General features: G+C 46.3%; 1 long non-coding RNA gene across 1 annotated transcript in view; it reads right to left on the reverse strand.

Moving 5' to 3' along the window:
- Positions 1-19,735, reverse strand: part of LOC309881185 — a 91,451-nt gene that overhangs the window by 37,591 nt on the left and 34,125 nt on the right. Inside the window, exon 2 of the long non-coding RNA XR_014318093.1 lies at positions 10,133-10,333. This is a non-coding gene — a long non-coding RNA (uncharacterized lncRNA). The remainder of the gene's footprint in view (positions 1-10,132; positions 10,334-19,735) is intronic.

Raw genomic sequence — 19,735 nt, forward strand, 5'->3', positions numbered from 1 at the left:
TTTCTTTAGAAATATAAACAGTAAAAAGGCGATATCTCTAATACAGCAGAAGATAACCTCATGCATCAGGCTGGTCCATGCTGACTGCACACACAAAGTTCAGTTCAGAGTTCAGATTCTGCAGGACTCTGGATTATTCTAAGCCCAAAAAGGCAACGTTTTCTTCAGCTTCTTTTGTCAAAACATTTGGATGAGCAAGAAAGGAAAGTCTGTAATGCCCTGCCCTACCTAAACTAGAATTTATCTACCGTAGAGAGCAAGTTTTCTTTCCTGCGCAGCATCAAACTCCAAATAATGAAGCTGAATGCTAAGATCGAGGTAAGTAATATTCCTGAAATCCATCGCATCAACAAGACGACTGCCCCAAGGTACCAAGTGGTGGAATACTAGCAGAAAAACAAAACATTTTAGAAAGCCAACCCAGCGGCTGCCTTATTGCCGCTAGAGGGCAATAGCAAACAAGCGACCAAAAATCTTGGGGTGAGAAGTTGTTTGCAGAAAACTGGTGAAACTGTCAAGCTGCCTTCAGTGGGGCAGTGACCCTGGGAGCAGCCTGTGATGACGATGATGAGCATCTTGTGCCCACCAGCACAGCCCTGCTGCAGTGGGCAGGTAGCTCCCACGGTCGGCTTCGGGTTTTGGTTCGTCTGGGTCAGTCAGTGGAAAATATTCACTGATGGTTTGGGGCTAGAGAACAGCCACAAGCAAAAGAAGCACTTTTAACGGCATGTATTTAAGCATCATCAAATGGAAGGTGGTCAGATGCCGTTCTGAACAGATGACTGATCCAACATAGCACATCGTTTGATTCCAGATGTGGCAGGGAGCAAGAAAGGAGAGGCTTTGGCAGCCAGATCTATTTGGCTTACCGAAGGGAAGGCTTGGAGGTGATTTGATCTAAATCTATCAACGTGTCTCAGCTGGGGTGGTGGTGGTGGGGAACACAACTGTGAGAGATGCTAAAAGGCTCCAAGAACCCAGCAAACAAAAATGTAACTAGATCCAGAAGCTGAAATTAAAAGCCGGATAAAATCAAACTGGAAATAATACGAGCATTTAAAAATTAAAACTTGCAATAATGCCAGTAGTTAATCACTTGAACAAATCATGTAGAGGAGAGTTTTATTCTCCACCCCTGGAGCACTTAAAACAAGATTTGCTGTCTCTCTAAAATATGTGCTATAGCTTAACAGTGAATTATTAGCCTTGATGCAGACATTATGGGTCCAGGTCTCGTCTGAATGAAGCAGAAGGTGAGGCTAGATTAGCAAAATGGTCTTTTCTTATAATTACAGTCTACAAAGACCAAGGTTCTTCTCGCAGAGAATTGTCTCAGTTGTCGAGGCTGACTCCCACTTTTGCAAACTCCCTTCACAGGCTGTGTCAATGCAGAAGTGGCAGCAGCTCCAAGGACTCCACCACACAAGGAACAGAGGCGGCCTCTGGCTGTTGGGGCAGCTTCTGTTGCCCAGTCATTACCCATCTCTTCAAAAAAAAAAAAAAAAAATCACAGGCCTAAACAAACCTTTCTTCTGGCCAAATTGTCCAGGGCCAACCACTGCTGGGTCATGCTGTGCCCCCGGTTGGTGCACCAGTTCCTGGGCTGTGGTGCAAGCTGGGAAGAGACTGGGGCAGGAACTGACATATGACAGTGATGGAGAAGAGGTCTGGCCCAGTTTCCAAGGTTTGAGCCTCCAAAGACATTAGTCACATCGAAGTCATGTAGCAAAGAAAGTAATGTCTGTTGTGTTTACCCTCTTTGTCCCCAGACCTGGGCCACAGGGAGATCTTTATTGAAGGAAAAAAAGGAATTTATAGTGGATACAGCTCCGGGGGAGCTGCACAGACGAAGACAGACCTGTGACTCAAGCATCCGAAAGCATCATACCACAGAAACACCCCCAGCCTCAGCCCAGCCCTTGTGTGCTGTAGGACAGACAACACCAACATAAACAAAAGCTCAGCCTTTCCCACCAGAGGCACAAAGCGGTGCTGTTCCAGCTACAAACTATTTCCAACCTACCCAAATGTCAGTGTTTTACAAGAGTGGACAGTTATAAAACAGACAGCATGTGATGACAGTGCGCTGGCCTTTGCAGAAACTCAGGGGCACTTTGCTGCCGGAGCAGCACAGAGATGGTGCAGGAATGAGGCAGGTAGAGAGCAGAGAGCAGCAGAAGCACATGGTGCTCGTGCTCCTCTGCGGAGGGAGGGCTTGCAGATGTTTTTAAGTGTTTTGTCAAGGCTGAAAGGTGCTGTCAGTGACGGAGGGAGCTCACCGCAACACGCTGCAGACACAGACGTGACATGCTGCACCGAGCAGTGGATGATGGCCACACGTGCTGAAGTGAGTGTGCTGGCCCAGGTTGCATCTGCCAGGCCTCCAAAAAGCTGTCTGGCCGCTGCAGTGAGGGGGAGCTCCGCGTGCTGGGCTAATGGCTCGGTTTCCTGAATTGGAAAAACAGATGAAAAACAACAACAACCCACAAATTAAAGCAAGAGGGTCTGCTGTGAGAAGGAATGTGATAAAATGTGTTTCTACATTGCACTATTTTGTAGGACAAGAACATGCCCTGGTCCAACCTCTTCCAAGCATCCCTCCCCGTGACTCATGCGCAGCAAGTTTCCTCTTCTTCCTCCCACTAACCCCAGCCCCACGTAAAGCCCTTATGGGTGTCATTCCTGCTTTCTTCAGGCTTGAACTCATGTCTGTTCACAGATGTGATCTCAAATGTCTGCACCCTAGCCTGATAAAAAAAAAACATGTGAGAGGGGGGCTCCTGTTTGGCCAAAGTAACCAGCAGTTAAAACCCATCTCCTAGGATCAGCCTGCGATGCCTTTCTTCTTCTGCTGGCGTGTAACCAGAGCAGTTCTGCAAACCAGCAGATCTGCAAATCAACAAGTTGTACTGCTTCTCCTGGCGGGTCACCTCCAAAGCACAAGGCCCAGAGCGACAGCGGTTCTACACCTTGCCACAACCAGCAGCACAGGGGGGGCACCTTCATGTCTACTTGCATAAAGTGCCCGCTGTCATCATAAATGTAATTGCTGGAGCTAAGACCATGCTCCTGCACTCCCCTCCTCAATTCACAGAAGAGGAGGGAGGAGGTTATGGGTCAGCGAGTCTGATACAGGCAGCTGTCAGACTGCCACAGCACCGGTGCATGTAGGAAAGCGAAAGCATCTAGGTGGGAGTGCACAGCCGAATGAGGGGTCAAAGGGTTAAGAGAAGAGAGCCCATTATTCATCACTACCACTGTGTTCCAGGCATAAGAAACATTTGGAGCTAATTAGAGGGAGAGCAGAACAATGCACTAGAGAAAGCAACAATGCCTTGGTTCAACCCAGCAGATGAGCTCCGTGCTCAGAGCAAATTGGTCTAAAATGAGTATTGCTCCATCTCAAAACCAGGAAGGTGTGACCTACTTCTCTGACCCTGGCATCAGCTGGCAGGAAGAGAATTGACAGAATGATTCTTCATTCCTGTTGCGAGGAGATTGAGCATATTCAGTTCCGTGTCTCAGAAATAAAAGCCAGCAGCTTGGCCAGCTGATTTGGGGTAACTAACAACACAGATCTGCGCTCATTAACTAAGCTGGCTTATATTGCAAAGATCTCCAAGCCAACAACTAAACAAGCCGGGTATGTAACTTAGGAACCTTACTAGTAGCCTTAATATTTTGAAACGTAAAGTATATCCAGCTTTTAAATGATTTCATGGGACATTTGGTGAGACTTCTGCTCCTGAGCAGTGACAATTTCCCCAGCTGAGACTATGGCACCTGAACGTTACGCTGTATGCGAGATCCGGGAAGCACTTTGGGCTGTCTCGGATGAACACTCCCAGAGAATTGCAAATAATTAGCTGTAGATCTGGAAGTTATTTTCCAAAGCCACTTAGAATTTGTGGTGTCAGACTTGATTTTATTGTGAGCCGACTTTTTGGGTGTCATCTTTTAGCGAAGCCACTCTCAGACACTCAGTATGATCACAGAATTCATGCTCTGAAGAAGAAATGATTGCTTCAAGTTTTGATGTCTGGGAAGGAGGGAAAATGATCAGGGCTCAAAGGAAACCCATTTATCAGTGGAATTATGGGCTGCAAGGAGGTATTTTTAGGTACCCTGATTCCCAAGTATTTGTCAACATAGAAATCTTGAAAGCTCCTGTGTCAGAGAGCATCCCAGTGAGGGTGGCATGGCCACTACCTCTGTTTGGTAGCCACTCAATAGGCAGCTTTAAAAATTTTTGTCTACGGACAGAAATTACAGCACCAACATCTGACAAACACCAACGACCTTTTATAATGAATACCCACCAAGCACTTTCAAACCTTACACAAACTACTGCTGTACTCGAACTAGCTTGAACGCCCCTTGTTGACATGCCTACACAAAACGCAACAAAGCACAGGACGTGGAGGATGGCAGCAGGCTGTCCTAGGGAAATGAAAATTGTCACATCAGCCAGCCTGACATCCTCAGCACCTCGGCTGCGCTTCCTTCACAAAAGGAAGAGCAGGTCACATCAGATTTGCCCTCCTTGGCTAGATGGGCTATTTAAAAATAAAGCAAAATGCACGATCGCTAGGACAGACAAGTGCTAACTCAAGTATCGTTGCTAAAAGGAGGTATTACCTCCACTGGTCCAGAATGTGGACGTGCCTGACAGCCGCCAAGGATCACAGCACCATTCCCTACCCACAAGGGACCTGCACTGTCACTTCCAGTTGGCACTTAGCCTATCATTAGGCTAAGCAGCCTGCAGTATTTGCCGTGTAATTACACTGCCATGGCAGTATGCACCCAGCCATTACGAGATAATTTCACTGTAGTTACCATTATATGCTAGAGGCTTTAGTGTATGGATCATAGCCCCAGGGCTGCCACTTGCCAGACCAAACACCACTATGATATTGCAGAGTCGGCTGCCTAACTAATTTCTTCCCTAAAATAAAATTAGCACACACACACACAAAGAAGGGGAAGAAGTTGAAAAAGGAGGCAAAATGTTATTAATAGCAGGGATACAATTCCAAGCAAGAAAAGAGAAATCTAGTATCTGTGTTCAGTGGAACCCACAGATCTGGATTCCCGTCTCTGCCAGAAACTCCCAGCATCACAAAGCCTATCCAGTACCACAGTACAGATCCTGGGGAGCAGCAATGGAGTGGACATTCGATGAGATGCCAGTGTTGAGGTCAATGTGTCCCCAAAGGAGACATAAGAAGCCTATTGACAGATTATCGAGTGATCGAACCACTTGCTGCTGGAATCCAGCTATATTCCCTACCCTGTGCTGGCCACGACAACTGGATCACAGCAATGTTTTTGAGTGCAGACGCCTGTGTGCACCAACACCAGCATAAAACTGGCTTACAAAAAAAGGACCTCCTTCATCCCCTCTTTGTTTGGTCTGTTCCTAAGGTAAGATCTTTGGGTAAGGAACTGAATGAGCCTTGGGATGCGTGTGAGCACCAGGAGCTCCAGCATCAGCTTTGCCTCCTGTGACAAGAATACATAAAAGACAGACTTGGCACCTTCAACCTGGGATTTAGCACCAAGGTGTTTCTGTGACATCTGGGATGAAAGCCACGTAGTATCGGCTGTCTGCTAGCTTGGAAGATTTTTATATTGTTTTTTTTAACAAGACCAGCATCTACAGGTGGGAAAGCCATTTACTCAGTCTTCTCTACTTTCTTCTGCCTTCACCCACTCCACTAAGATCAGGTGATGCTTTTTGTACAAAGTACCACTTCATGCAAAAGCAGAATGTGATTTTTGGTTATGGACTTGGCCTGAGCAGCAACCAGGTGTGAAATGGCTTGGTCCCAAGTTCAGGAAAACTTGGTGAAAAGTGAGAGGCATTCACCACCACAGCACTGCCATGGAGATAAATGCTTTGCACCATTTCTAAGCTAAGCTTTCTCCTGCTTTCAAAAGTTTTTTTCAAGCACGTTGAATAGCAATAGTATGAGAGTGAGAGAATACATCAACGCCAGTTGATGCTGGCTCCTTCAGCAGCTATCCATTCTGTTACTGGCATAAATGGTCACCTGCCTCCCAGCTACATCAACCTCCACTAACTCAAGAACAGGCAGAGACTTCTGTTCTGCTCCTCTTTAGGATGACAAATAGAAATATGACAAGTTTTTCAGAAAGTATCACAGGGGAGCGGTACTTAAGAGTTGGAAAAAAGGCCTTCTTGCAATAGATGACATTTTGTGAATGATGTCTCATGCTGATATACAGCTGTTTAGCACAAAATGGCTTTCAAAAGCACCTAAACCCGATCCTGCCAGTATCTACTTCTGCACTTTTCAAATGGCTTTGGGAGACCTCAGAAGTGTCAGGAACAGCAATGGATGTTATTCTTGTCTCTGCTAAATCTAGGGTGCCACCTGCAAAGATCCTTAAGTACAGAACATTTACACTCCCAGACATGAGTGATGTGCCACCTATTAGACAGAAGAGTTGTCATTTGCCAACTGCTAGGATTTTCTTAACTAGAAATAGGCACTGCAGAGAAGCACCGAGTTCCAGCAAAAAGAAGAGCTCTGGCATCAACCTTTATTGTTTCCTTTAAAGAAATTGCTAGCAGAGACCTTTAAAGTGAAAATCAATAATGATTCAAGTTCCCATCTCTCCTTGCCAGCTCTAAGCAAATCACACATGCACTGACGTTGACGTATCTTATCTAAACAAAGCAAATAGTAATAACTTCAAAAATGCATCCAGAACTTGTAATCAGTAGGTCTCCATGTCCTTTTCAAAAAGGGCTGTGTAATTATCTCAGTTTTATGGGTGATTATCTGTATTTTAATGGTGGAATAAGTTAGGCAAAGGAAGAGGAATTAGCTTCCTCAGATGGCCAATGAAATACCAAGGAACAGAGCCAGAATTCCTGAATCCCCATCGAATGCCCTCCAGATAACACTCTTGTTAATATAATCAATTAGAAACATTATATATCACCCATCTTCAAAGAATTTCAGTGAACATGTATCATGAGCATTAAACTAAGCTGCATCTTGGTATCCCATTGCACCACATGCTTTGATCAGTTGTGCTCTGTGCTTCTAATTCATGTAATTAATAGCTTCCATTCTAAGAGGAGTGATATAATTGACTTATCTAGCAGTCACTTCAGAGAGAACATTATTGGCAGGAGGTCTGCAGTTTAAACACATGCCTATTTCTAGATAAGCCAGGTCAAATACCACCTCCTTGTGAAGCAACAGTACCACGAAGACCAGCATAAGCCAGCCGGTCAGGCATTTGTTCTTAGCTCACATAGCTCAAATGCACCACAGTGATGGATCTCTTCCAGGCTTCCCTTGTCCTCTTTCCAACAACCCATCACACATCAGCACCTCAGCCAGACTCCACATGTACCTTCGTGACCTCTCAGTCAACAGCTCTGGGAAGTTTACTCTGAACTCATCTCAACGTAGACCTTCTACAGTTTGTTTGAACACTCCTAGCTGAAATGAGGGAACATTGCAAAAGATTACTAAAATAAACCTGACAATAAAAGATAACAGCTAAAATATGACTAGTTCTGCTTCAATTCCAGATCGTCAGATTGATTTCATGTAAGTGGTGCCCTGATAGAAAGCCATTACCGTTAGTTTGCCTCACATCCTGCACTCCGCAGTACCCGAGTCAGAATGACTCAGTCTCCTATCAGCCTTCTATCATGATCTCCTTCCTTCTATCGGGCTAAAACCATCTGTGTCCCCATAGATCTTGTGCAGATGGCAACAGGGCAGCCATGGCATCCTCACAACAGTCCATCATAGGATTCATCACAAGGTGAGACATACCAGATCTGAACAAGCAATGTCTCAGTCACCCAAAACAAAACATTAAGAACTACCAAAGCAGTCTCAAAGCTCTTGCCTGTTTCAACAGAACCCTTGGTAGAAGTGCAGGGAGCCTCAAGAGTTACTGCCATCATCTTCTGTTGGTTTGCAAAAGTTTCTAATACATACAACTGGATTCCTTGTAGCATGTTACTTCAGCAGCTTTCCTCAAACTACTTCAAATGAGAAGAGAGACAGGAGAGGAGAGGAGAGGCTGATTCTGTATGGAGCATTAACATTAACAGTTGATACCAATGACAGAGCCAGAGGGAAAAGTATGGAGCAACTGGTGGTCTCACCTGAGGTATGGGACAGAGTGAGAATTGTGTGAAGCTCCCAGACCCCACAAGATCCACCTCTGGAAGAGATGGAAGTAACATTTTCTCACATTCTCTTTGTTAAGACCACAGACCAGCTGCTCTCTGCCTATAAAGCCCACAACTTTCAACAGGAGCAGCTTTGCAAGTCAGTAGCAAAATGCAGAACCGGGAGCATTGCTGATTGTTTCAGCCTCCCTAATACTCTTCCTGAACAGCTCTGATTTGACTGTATTGACCATCTATACTCAGAGGAGATAAAACTACTTTCCATAGAGAAATGCAGAGTTAAAGGACTTGACAGAAAGGACCATAATTAATAAAGTAAGTTTTTTTTCTACTAGCAAGTAGCATTCAGTTCTGCACTTTCTATACCTTTGATCCCCAAATACCTCTGATCCACCTTACATTTGATTCAACGTCAGTAAATAACTTTCTCAAATAATCATAATATTTGAGATTTTAACCATCTAAATATTATCTCCTAAAAAGAAAACTCAGTTACATGTGGGTTCATACATTTGATTTCGTACAATCACATTTTTTGACTCATACAGGCAGAGCATTATCTGACTGAGATCTCCAGATTGGTTTTTGGAAGCATGCAGCAGGCCTGAAGTGGCAAGATCCAAAGCTAAGCACAGGGAACCCGCCTATTAGTGTGTTGCTGCTTCCAGCATAGTGCAGGCTATGGCATGGCAACAAACAGCCATTAATTGGATAGCAGCAATCCCATGGGTTTAGCTTCATTCCTCTATACATCACATGTTCTTAAGCGTTAAATTCAGGGATAATTATTTCCCCTCTCCCTTCGTCTATTGGGTAAAATAGCTCCTGGACAGCCACTGATGGCTTCTTACAAATATCTCTGCTGATGAGTACGGCTCTCCTGAGGTGGAGTTTTGGAACAGCAGGCTCCAAGACAGAACTGAAGACCACATTCACAACATGCCAGAGATTAGTGGCTTTCAATGCTATTTTTTTTCCTTCCAGAAAGCCTCTCTGCACATCCCTCAGATCAGTACAGGAACTCAGCACACAGCCTTGCAAGGTGCCAAGCAACTTCTGTCTTCGGTGAAAGCAGCAGGAGTTAAAAGCACTGAGAATTGAGCCCTTGCAGTAAGTGGCTGACACGACAAATGGCAGTGATCAGCCAGGCACCCCCTAACACCACCCTTGTACATTCCCATGTTACATTTACCAGCATCAAAGAAGAGGTCACCAGGTGCTGCAGCTTGTTGCTGCAAGGTAATTTCAGTTCCCTCTACTGAACTTTGCTTCCTAAGCACTGGGGAATAATCCACCTCCAATATAACAAATCAGACGGCAACATACGTTAGGCATTTGCTGCAACTCCAGCCCTCAGTGACCAGTACAGTTTCAACTGTAAACAAACAAAAAACTGCAATTTGCACCAACTGTTTACTCTGATTTTAAGTCAGGGTAAGCTCTGCCAGAACAAATTATGCCTCCCTTTGTCTTCAAGAAAGCTGGCCATAGACTAGAGGAATTGAGACTTCTTTTTTATTATTATTTTATTACATAAGCCATCTGATTAGATAGATCCATTTTCACCAACTTTTACTTCTCCATAAATGACCAGGGATTTTACAGCTTTTATTATACCCCTTGTCTTCCACCATTACTCATATATAGATTTATAGCCTGTATGCTCAGTAGAAGTTAGGATAACAAAAAGAAAAATAATCATCTGCTGGTGAAAATCACAGTACAAACGCCAGTGAATGAGGTCAAACTCATGGGCACTCCTCCTTGTTAATGTAAGTAATGAAGCTCCACTTCAAATTTGGGGTTGCTACAGCAGAGTGCTTATGATTTGCTCAGCTGTGTAAAAGCTTAGTATTCTATGTGAGACTCCAGCTCCCAACCAATTTCCAGCATAGATGGACTACTGCACAGGGAAAATAAACTGTTGCAGGCTTTGCTTACCCTGGTTATGAAGAACTTCCTCAAGGCATACTGCTTTGCATAAGGCTTGCACAGTGATTGGGTTGGGAAGTCACAGGTGAGGACATGGGACTCCCAGCTGAGAGAATCCAGAACTTTCCCATTACCATCTTCGGCATGTTTCTCTTCCGACTGCCCCATCTGGAACTCTTGGTTGTTTTTACCATCTGACATTTCAACAGCCTAAAAGAAGCAAAACAACCCTTTTAAACAACCAAAATGTTTGATCAGATCTTTTATATAAATGAAATGCTAGTGTATGCCAGGCATCTGAACTTGGTAAAAATAAATGAGTACTTCAAACCCACTATTGTTCTCAAGGTCTCTGACCTTTAAAACGCCATTCTATTCTATTTGTAAACAACTCTGACATGACAGAACATGTGAATTCCACTTCACCCTTTGGTAGCAGCATCTATCCCAAGACCTCAAAGTGTTCTGCAAATATTAGCTAAGACTCATATGCCTCTAAAGAACTACTCTTCTACAAATATTAGCTAAATCTCATGCCACACTGCTCTGCTCATAGGAGGCCAGTGCTATTGCCCAAGTTCAGAAAGGTTCAGTGTTCTGGTTAAGGTTATTCGAGAGTTCTGTACCAGACACCAGCAACAGAAATACAAGATTGTAAGAGTTACATATGCCTGGACCTCCAGCAACTCGTCCAGCATATTGCCCAGGTCTGCATTTCACTTTGGGTAAGTCTAGTAACACTGGACCCAAGTCTAAAACAATCCAAATTTAATCTATACAAGAGAAAGTAGCCAAGAAAACCAAAACAGTAGTTTAATTCTCGCCTATCCCCCACCTTTAGCTCTGACACTCTTTTGTGCACAAGGGAAGCCAATAAATAGGAAGCCTCAACTTACATTTAGCAATGATCAAGAAGAGGCATAGGGGCCTGAGTGCAACACACCCCACTGTTACAGCAAGCAGGGATGAACTCTGAGATGAAGTCACCCAGATTCCAGGCAAATAGCAGTTTAGCGTAGCTGCATTGGCACAGCCAGATTGCTTGCTAGCCAACGATGCACAGATTTAAAGATAAGGCCATGACAACATCTTCATGGTAATCAGCCTAAACTGCCTAGGATGACTCTTAGGAAGCAATTCACTTCCAAGGAAGAGAAAAAAATGCTTGACTTTCACTTGTGCTTCTCTTCAGTAAAACTGGTCACCGACATTTGTGTAATGAAACTTTTCAACACCTCTTGTCAGAGGATGTCACTCCAGGCTCTGCCCAGAACCATCTTTTATGTTGATTTTGATTCCCTTTAAGGCTATGCTTCCAGACACCCTTCCCTTCACCTTGTTTTAGGTAACCCAGACTTCCCAAGTGGCCTTTCTACTTTAGGATTACTGAAAGAATTGATAAGCTGCACAAAGCTGAAAGCCTGAGCTTGCAGAGTGGAAAAACAGAACAAACTTTCCAAATATGCTTTTTTTTTTTTTTTTTTTTTTTTTTTTTTCCTGTAAATGACAGTTTATTTCCATTAGTTTAAGAAGAATATCTTCCTAAAGGTGTGATGCGACTCTTTAATAACACAAAATTGCACCAGTCTAAGATGATAAATATGATGCCTAGTCTCCAATTATAGATATCACGTTGGTTGTGTTTTTTGTTTGGTTATACTTCTCCAGAATTTTCTCCTCTGCATTTTATGCAGCTTGCAGCACACATTGAATGTAAACTGGAAGTGCTGAGTGACGCAAGCAACAACAACAGCAGGCAGCATGAGGTTCCAGTTCTTCAGGTGGTTACTTTATTGTTGGATAGAAGGGGCTGCTCCACGTGGGTGTTGGCTCGTGGCCTTTCTGTAACACATTGTTGATTCATGGAGTGCACTGTGAAAACCAGACAACACCAAGGAGTGTTCCCAGAGACTTCCACACACTGCAGGAGTAAAAAGAGGTCTCTGGATGACTTCATGACAGTATACTGTTAGTATCTGCTTCCCCAGCAAGAAAAACTATTTGTTACTACAGTGCACATAATGTCACAGGCAAAATGCAGAACAAAAAGCAAGAACTAGGAACCTGAGACAGCCAGCCAAACTGTAGGAAAACAAAACCTGCATCATTCGCTTGGGGTGGGGTGGGATGGTCCAAAACAAGCAAAGTGATGGACTGTTTCCCTGAATGTGTGCATCTCAAGACTGGGTACCTTCCTAGGGTAGAAACGAGTTCACAGCTTTTGGTGCAGTGGTAACGACATGTTTTGGTGCTGACTTACAGAGCTGATCAGACCAGAACAATCTTAGTCTTTGATACAATGCTTCAAAGTGGGAAGGAAAACAAACAAAACCAAAAGAGGTTTGAAAGCCATTTGCCTCACTCTACAACTCAAATTACTAGAAGGATGAGAGTTCTTCCATCAATAGAAGTGATTTTTCAGTCAGCAGAACTGACACGTAGGCCACAAGGGTTGAGGAACGCTCCTGTTCTTAACAAGAAGACTCCCTCTTCAGAGAGGTCTGCTGGAGATGTTCTTGGACTGTTACTTTTCCCACTTCCCAGTAGTTTGGCTTTGCCTCTTGGCCATTACGTGCTCTGCTCCCATCCCCTTCACCACCTCCTGAACCCAGGTGTGCAGCTGAACACAGCACACCACCGAACATGGTTACTAACTTCCATGCAGGAAATGCTTCTGAGCCAACACAGCTGGGGCAGAGTCTCGCGGTCCTGGAGAGTTTCCTTTTCCTCAGAAATAGGGTAGGTTCTCTCTTACAGGATCCTTCAGCTCATAATTCCCTGGCTGAGGAGCAGCTCTCAAACCTTGTCTTATCATGAGTGATGGAAAGTGCCCACCTCCTCATGCTGTCCCGTGGTAGATGGAGCAGAGATGTGCGCAGCTGGAATTACCCTAGCATAAGTCACAAAACAACCAACAACCCAGCTGCTGTTCCTCTTCTCCTCCCTGCACAGAGCCCCAGAGACTCCCTGTGAACCCCAGCCTCACGGTGTGAGCCCCCCTCTCTCCCACACACCCAGCTTAAGGACAGCACTGCCACGAGGCCCCAGCACCGCAGCAGGTTCCCCTTCTGCAGGACACCCTATAAACACAAGCTGAGACACTCCCTGCCCCAAAACACTTCATGCTTAAGCAGACAAGGAAAAGATAAAAATAAAGGGTGGCCTTAACAAGTGCACACAGTTATTCTGAGAGCCAGGAGTTTTGTTGCAGAGCCACTCAAGGCTTACCACTGATGCTGCCGGTGACTTTCTAATAGCCCAGGGGAGCCACAGCACACCTGGATGTCTCGTGCTTCCCAAAGGCTGTGTGTGCATCCGAGGAGTGAGTGGAGCTAGGTGACCTTGTCTTTGATGTCGGATATCAGGATGAAGAGAGGATGAATTTGTCTTCAGAGTGGTGTCTTTCTACCTATTAATTTATGCCACACCACAGACTTCTTTTGAAGGAAGAGCAGTTGTGATGCACAGCTTTCTCATCTCCGCTTTCCTGCTGCCCTATCCAGCTGTCCACAAGGAGGTCACATCCCCTCTAAAAATCTTTGCTTTGCAGCTTACTTCTGCTCATTTCAAAGTTGCTGCCAGTGTTACATTCTTTTTGGAGAACCCCAGGGAACTTCTAACCTCAAAATTAAGCAAAACAAAGTCCTTTGAATATTTTCCAATTAACCTGAGATTGACACTAGCGTTTTGCTTTCAGTGCTCCCAGTATTTGAACAATTGGATTTCTTCTCTATGCCCCAGCTGCCTGGCCTTTGGCAGCATCAAAGATCTAAGTAATTCCTTTCCCAGAGATCACTCTGGTTTTAAAACAGAGAGACCCTTTTCTGCTAAGTTCACTTATACACTGCTCTTCTAGGCTGTGTCATTTAGCAGCAGAGATCAGAGAAGCCTTGCAGCAGCACAAATCCCGGGAAGATATCAAAGAGGAGTCAGCATGGCACGTTTCTCACACACTAGCAATGAGGGCAAAGATAACACTGTTGAAAGCCTTCCAGGTTGCATCCTGCTCTCGGTCTCACAGCATAACATCCAGAGAAAAGTCATGCTGCCATGACAGAGGGTTAGTTCCGAATCTCCAGAGCCAACAGGGAGTGAAATTGCAATGCCAAAAAAATATCAACGTTTGTAGTTCATGCGAGAGACCGGGGGTATCAGGCACAGTCCCAGGCTGCTGTGAGCAGAAGCACGCTGGCCTTGAGGAGCCTGCAGGCACCACGGCCAGTTAACCAACCTTCATTCGAGCTGATGGCAATGCTGGAACATGCGACCCTTGGCAATGCACGCACAAACTCTCTCACTCAGCTGGAAACACAGTTCTGCCAAAGTCACAGCTGGACTCTGCACAACCCTAAACAAAGGGAGAAGGCTCCCAACATGTAGTAAAACAACAGCACTCCCTGCAGATACATGCAGTGCCTAGGGAACAGCCACCCTGCTAGAGATGTGTTTATACCGTGTGTTGTCCACTGTTACTTAGGTAAGGCCAACCTAAAAGCTCCTGGGTAGGTTGCCAATGTGTCCCAACTGTGAAGTGGGGAATTTGAGAGCAAATTGAGTGCTAGCCTGCAAACATCCCTCTGAAGAAGGCAAAATTGCCACCCACGCTGTATAGATAAGAAAACCGAAGCACAAGAACCAAGCGTACCAGCTCTCCCTCCCTTCTCTCTAAACCACAGACAACAACAATCCTTCCCCCAGTTACTGGAGCCGAAAGGCTATTTCAGAAAAAGGGAAGCTGCCCCTTGCCTAGAACCAAGTAGCCAAGAGTAGCTAGAGGTAACAGCCTGAAGCCTACGCAGTGCCTTCTATAGCTTTACCTTGAGATCTTTCCTCCAGCACACCCCTGGGGTCCTTGCTTGTACTCAGGAAAACATGCTGTGCTCTGTATGCTCAAGGAGTTCACCTTCAATAAATAATCCAAGCAAAGGGAGCCAGTGCTGGCACAGTTGCACGGGTTGCTGCAGGGAGAGTTTGCAGCAATGTCAAACTCACCTTTGCTGGTGGCTGCTGCCACTTGCTGGGAAGGAATCCAGCCCCCAAAGGGGAACACTTAGGAATATCAAGAGCCAAGAGCAATTTAGCCCCCATTAACTAATATCAAAAATAAAGGACACGTTCCAGCACATAGCAAGCAGCCATTACCTCCTTGAAAGGCAGTTAAGAAAGATCTGGGGTTTAGGACCCAGAAATGATAAAATGGAAATACATAGAAAATTTTTCCCTCCTAGAATGATTGCAGGATACTGTTGCTCAACAAACATCAGTAGTACTAGTAGCGTGCAAATTTCTGCCTGGAAAAGTCCTGGGTCAGAAGCATATTGTTGGCCCAATCCAGAGACAAAGCAATGAGGCCCATGGGCAGCACTGTTCCGGATGTTAGGCAAGATGAACATTAGCATCTCTTCTTGCCTTTAACAAAATCAAGTTGCATGCATTCTCCCTATCCCGAGGAAACAATACAGGACAGGTCATTCTGAAGGAAGAACAAGATCCAGGATTAAGCAATAAAGGCATACCAAAGTACTGCTGAAACTCCCCAAAGTTGCTAAGCAGGGCCACGCTACGAAGCAGGACTATTCAGCTTTCAGGTCGAGATCCCTTGGGGCACTTCATTTCATGCAGCCCTCAGCATACTTTGTGTGGGATCAAGACACCAGCCTGAGACTCTTCTGCAGAATGCTGTTTAGCCCACAGGTGCACTACAAAAGCCTTCCACAGCCAGAGGTGATCCTTTCCAACACGGACTTTGAGAGGATGAAGAAAAAGATGCTTTCACATTCACCTCATCACCCTTGAGATAGTTGCAGCCCCACAGAAAAGCTTAGCCTTAAATCTTAAATCTCTCCAGAAAGGTGGTAACAGGAACATGAAACTTTATAAAGGTAATGGTAAACCATCAAGAACAGAGGCAGCTTGTCTGGAAATGTGAGTTTCTAGCCTGGTTAACACAGAGCTGATGGTGAAGACCAGGCTCATCCTTTGACTCTTAGGCCCTCCAGGGCCAGCAGCTGTGCCACACCACTGGAACCAGCCCCAAGCCATCACACAACTTGCCTTTGCTTGGGGCAGGTCAAAGAACAAAAGCTAGTGAAGGGGACACAGGAGTACAGCGAATATTCACAGATTAAGGACAAGGGACCGAGAAAATTCCTAACATTGGTTCTCCTACAGACACTCTGCATGGCCTTTTGAAAAACATCTGCCTTCCCATCCTTCTTCATCCTCTTCCTGAAATCCTCTGTTACTCTTCCTGGAAAAAAACAGGAACAGAAGTATTTCCCTCTTTTCCATGAGTCAAACGCACCAAAGCACACATATTTGTAGCTACCTAGAAGAGGAGACAGAGTTCCCCCTTAAATTTACCACCACCACACTCCTGGTGCGGTGTAAAAGTGGGAGCATTTCTGACAAAACCTGGATCAGAAACCATCTCCACTGCTAAATAAGTGCTAGTAGCAGTAGGTAAACAGCTTTTCATTCCATCCTACTCCCTGAAAGGCAGAGCATGCCAGCAAAGACAGCACAGACTCTCCAGAGCAGTAAATAACCAAGTAGGCAAAGCAAACAAACATTTGAAACTCCATATGGCAGAAAACCTCGCTTTGGAGGGAGGGGGTGAAAACAGTTTTGTCAGAAAGGAGGAAGTTTTCTCCCCTCCCCTTCTCCCCACTTCCCCAGCCCTTCCTTCCCTTGTTTACTTTGTTTCCCTGATTCTAACCAAGGCAGAGAAAATCTAGTATTTGTGGAACTGGGCTCTTTCTGTTTAACTCCAGCTGTACCCACAGCCCACATACTGGCTTGGTAAAACTCGCCCAGTCTCACAAAGTGGTTTCTCTAGCTTGAAATAAAACCATAGTGATTTTTACACTACTGAAATGACTGGTTCTTGATGGGGCTAGCAATTATCCAAAGACAGACCATGTTGCACAGCTTGGGGATGCAGGGGCTTTCTGTGCTCTTTGCTCTGCCACTTCAGCCTCTTGAAATAAGACAGAACAGGGAGCTCCACAGCAAAATATCAAATCTCACAGAGCACAGCTCAGAAGATTTTTACCTGTCATAGGTGTGGGGTTGGAGGGAGCTTGCTGTTAGTCTCAGGTCAGGGAAGAAGCAGCATCTGATTTCAGAGAAAGGCTCTTGCCAGAAACACCAACCGTGAGGCTCCCTGGGGAAGGTACCTCAGGGTATCTGTACCACTTTCTTTATGGGGAATGCCTGCTTGCATAGACACAGATTAGAGGAAGCCACTTTGTTGCTTTGGGATCAAACAGCCAGCTCTTATCAGGGAGGGTCTGGGGCCAGCAACTGCACAATCTGGTATCAGAAAGTCCCCTTGGGCAGGGACTGTGAGCACAGATGCTGACCTCAGCCAGGCAGCACAGAAACAAACCTTGACACAAAAGGCAGAATGTCATGAAATAAGAGAGCTTGGGAAAGGAAACAGGGAGAAATTGAATCTGAAATCCCGATGCTTCTAGGAGCCCTGCAGAGGGCTAGCTGAGCAGAGCGACACGCAGCCAGCACAGGGTTGCACGAGGGCAGGCTGAGGGTCTGAGCGTGGCCACAGCCTGGGCCAGCTGGAGAAAGAGCAGCAACACCTCTGCTGCAACCCAGGGAGCTTCCAGGGTGGCAAGCGAAACCTGTCAGCGCCAGCCACGCTGCTGCTTGCTGTTTGTGCTCTTGCTGAGGTCTGGCAGACAGACTCGCCCTTTGCCGTCTGCCTGGTCAGCGCCCAGCACAGCACCAAGGGCTCTCAGTCCTGCTCGAAGGCAGAGCAAACCTCTGCCCGGGAGAGCAGGGATGAGACAGGCATGGGGAAGGTAAGTGGCAAGCCCGTTTTGCTTTCATGTCTTTTCAGACCGAGCGTTTTGGAAGGAAAGTTTGCCTCGGACTGAGCCTCTGTCTGGGATTAATTCAGCTCAAATTTGTAGTCACCGCAGGCAGCGGGGAAGCTGCAGTAGCTATTAGAGGACAAGCCAAAGAAGTAAAAGCAAGCAGGCACAAAGAATCGGCCCTTGCCCTCCCCTAAAAACAGAAAGGAGGCACAGAGATACAAATTAAAAAGCAACTACTGGTCACCAATACTAGCCGGTCACTGCGGGCTGGCCAGCAGCGGGACGGCGGCCTCAGCCAGAGCGGCTCTGGCACGGGGATCATGGCACACCCTGCTCTGGTGTTCGAGTCCAGCAGAGCCACCCCAAGCTGACTGGGAAGGCCAGAGGAGCTGGGAGCAGCCTCGAGGGGAAGGAGGGGAGAAGTTCTGCCCCCAGCTCCAGCCCTGCCCCAGGGGACGGGGAGAAGCGGCCGGCCCGATTCCTCCTGCAGTCAAGATGCTGGCGTTGGCCGGGGGATCTGTGGGGTTGAGAAAGCCAGAAAGAGAAAAGTGCAGAACGAAACGAGGCCATTGCGTGGCAGAGACAGGGAAAATGCACCAACAGGGCTCAGCACCCAGACATATCACTCTAAGTGCCCGGCCTCCTCGCTGCCTTGCACACAGAGCTCTGTGGAAGCCCAAGGCGGTGGCGATGTCCCCCCTGGAGGCTGTAGGGTTTCCCACCAGCTCAGTGAGGCTCCCTTGGCTCCCCGCATGCCATCGCCTGCTCGGACAGGAGGTGGCAGCAGATGGCTGCCGATAGCACCCAGCCGGGCCCAGGAGCATCACCCACAGACACCCCGATACACGGGGCAAAATCCCTCCCGGAACCCAGGGCCAGGGCAGGAGGTGCTGCCCCATCGCAGCCGTCCCCCCCCGGGGTTTGCCTTCCCCCCATCCACACACGTAGCACCTTGCAAGCGCTTTGCCTCAAAACAGAGCTGTTTTTCAAATTCGGCCCGTATCACAGAACCAGATGGCAGCAGCTAGGAAGCTCTGATTATTATTGATTAACGCAGGATTACAGGCAACAGGAGATAGCAGGAGCAGCAGAAACGAATGCAGGTGTTAGCAGCAGAAGAGGACAAAACACAAAGTAAAAGCACAGGAATGAGAGGTGTCCTGCCCAGGTTCCCCCCCCCCACCCTCTGCAATCAGGAATCATGCTCAGATAACACCGTGCTCTGAAAATGTTTGCCCCCTACATCACCTGTGAGATTTCACCAGAATAAAACTTTTTCTGATAGTGACTTGAATTATTTTCCAACACCTTGAAATGTCCATTTCCATCTGCCATCTTAGGAAATGCCAATGGGCAATGAGCCCAGCTGAAACAGGGAGCCCCAGCAGTCCATTCCCTCTGAATGCCTTGGGCTACCTTTGCCAAACCTCTAAAACCTGAAAAATATCTCGATTTTGGAGTGTTCCTGAGTCATCTCTCTAGAGCTGCAAAGGAAATTTCAGGGTTGGGTAACAGTGTTGTAAAACAGTGACATGAAGCAGAATGGAAACTAGCAAAAGGAATGGACTGGAACACCAATAGCCAACCACCAGCTTGACCCCCAACCTTTCATTCTGATTTTTGCTGTCTCGTGCCTGGGTCATTCCAGGCTCTTGTCCCATTCAGCTGCCCGTTTCACAGCAGTTATCCTTCAGGCAGCGCAGCACTGGCTTAGTTTGCTCCTGCAGCATCAAATGAAACTCGATCTTTGGGTGGAATGCAGCTGCAGTGATTGAAG

This window comes from Aythya marila, assembly GCF_965140915.1.
Source record: "Aythya marila genome assembly, chromosome: 9".
Taxonomy (NCBI): Eukaryota; Metazoa; Chordata; class Aves; order Anseriformes; family Anatidae; genus Aythya; species Aythya marila.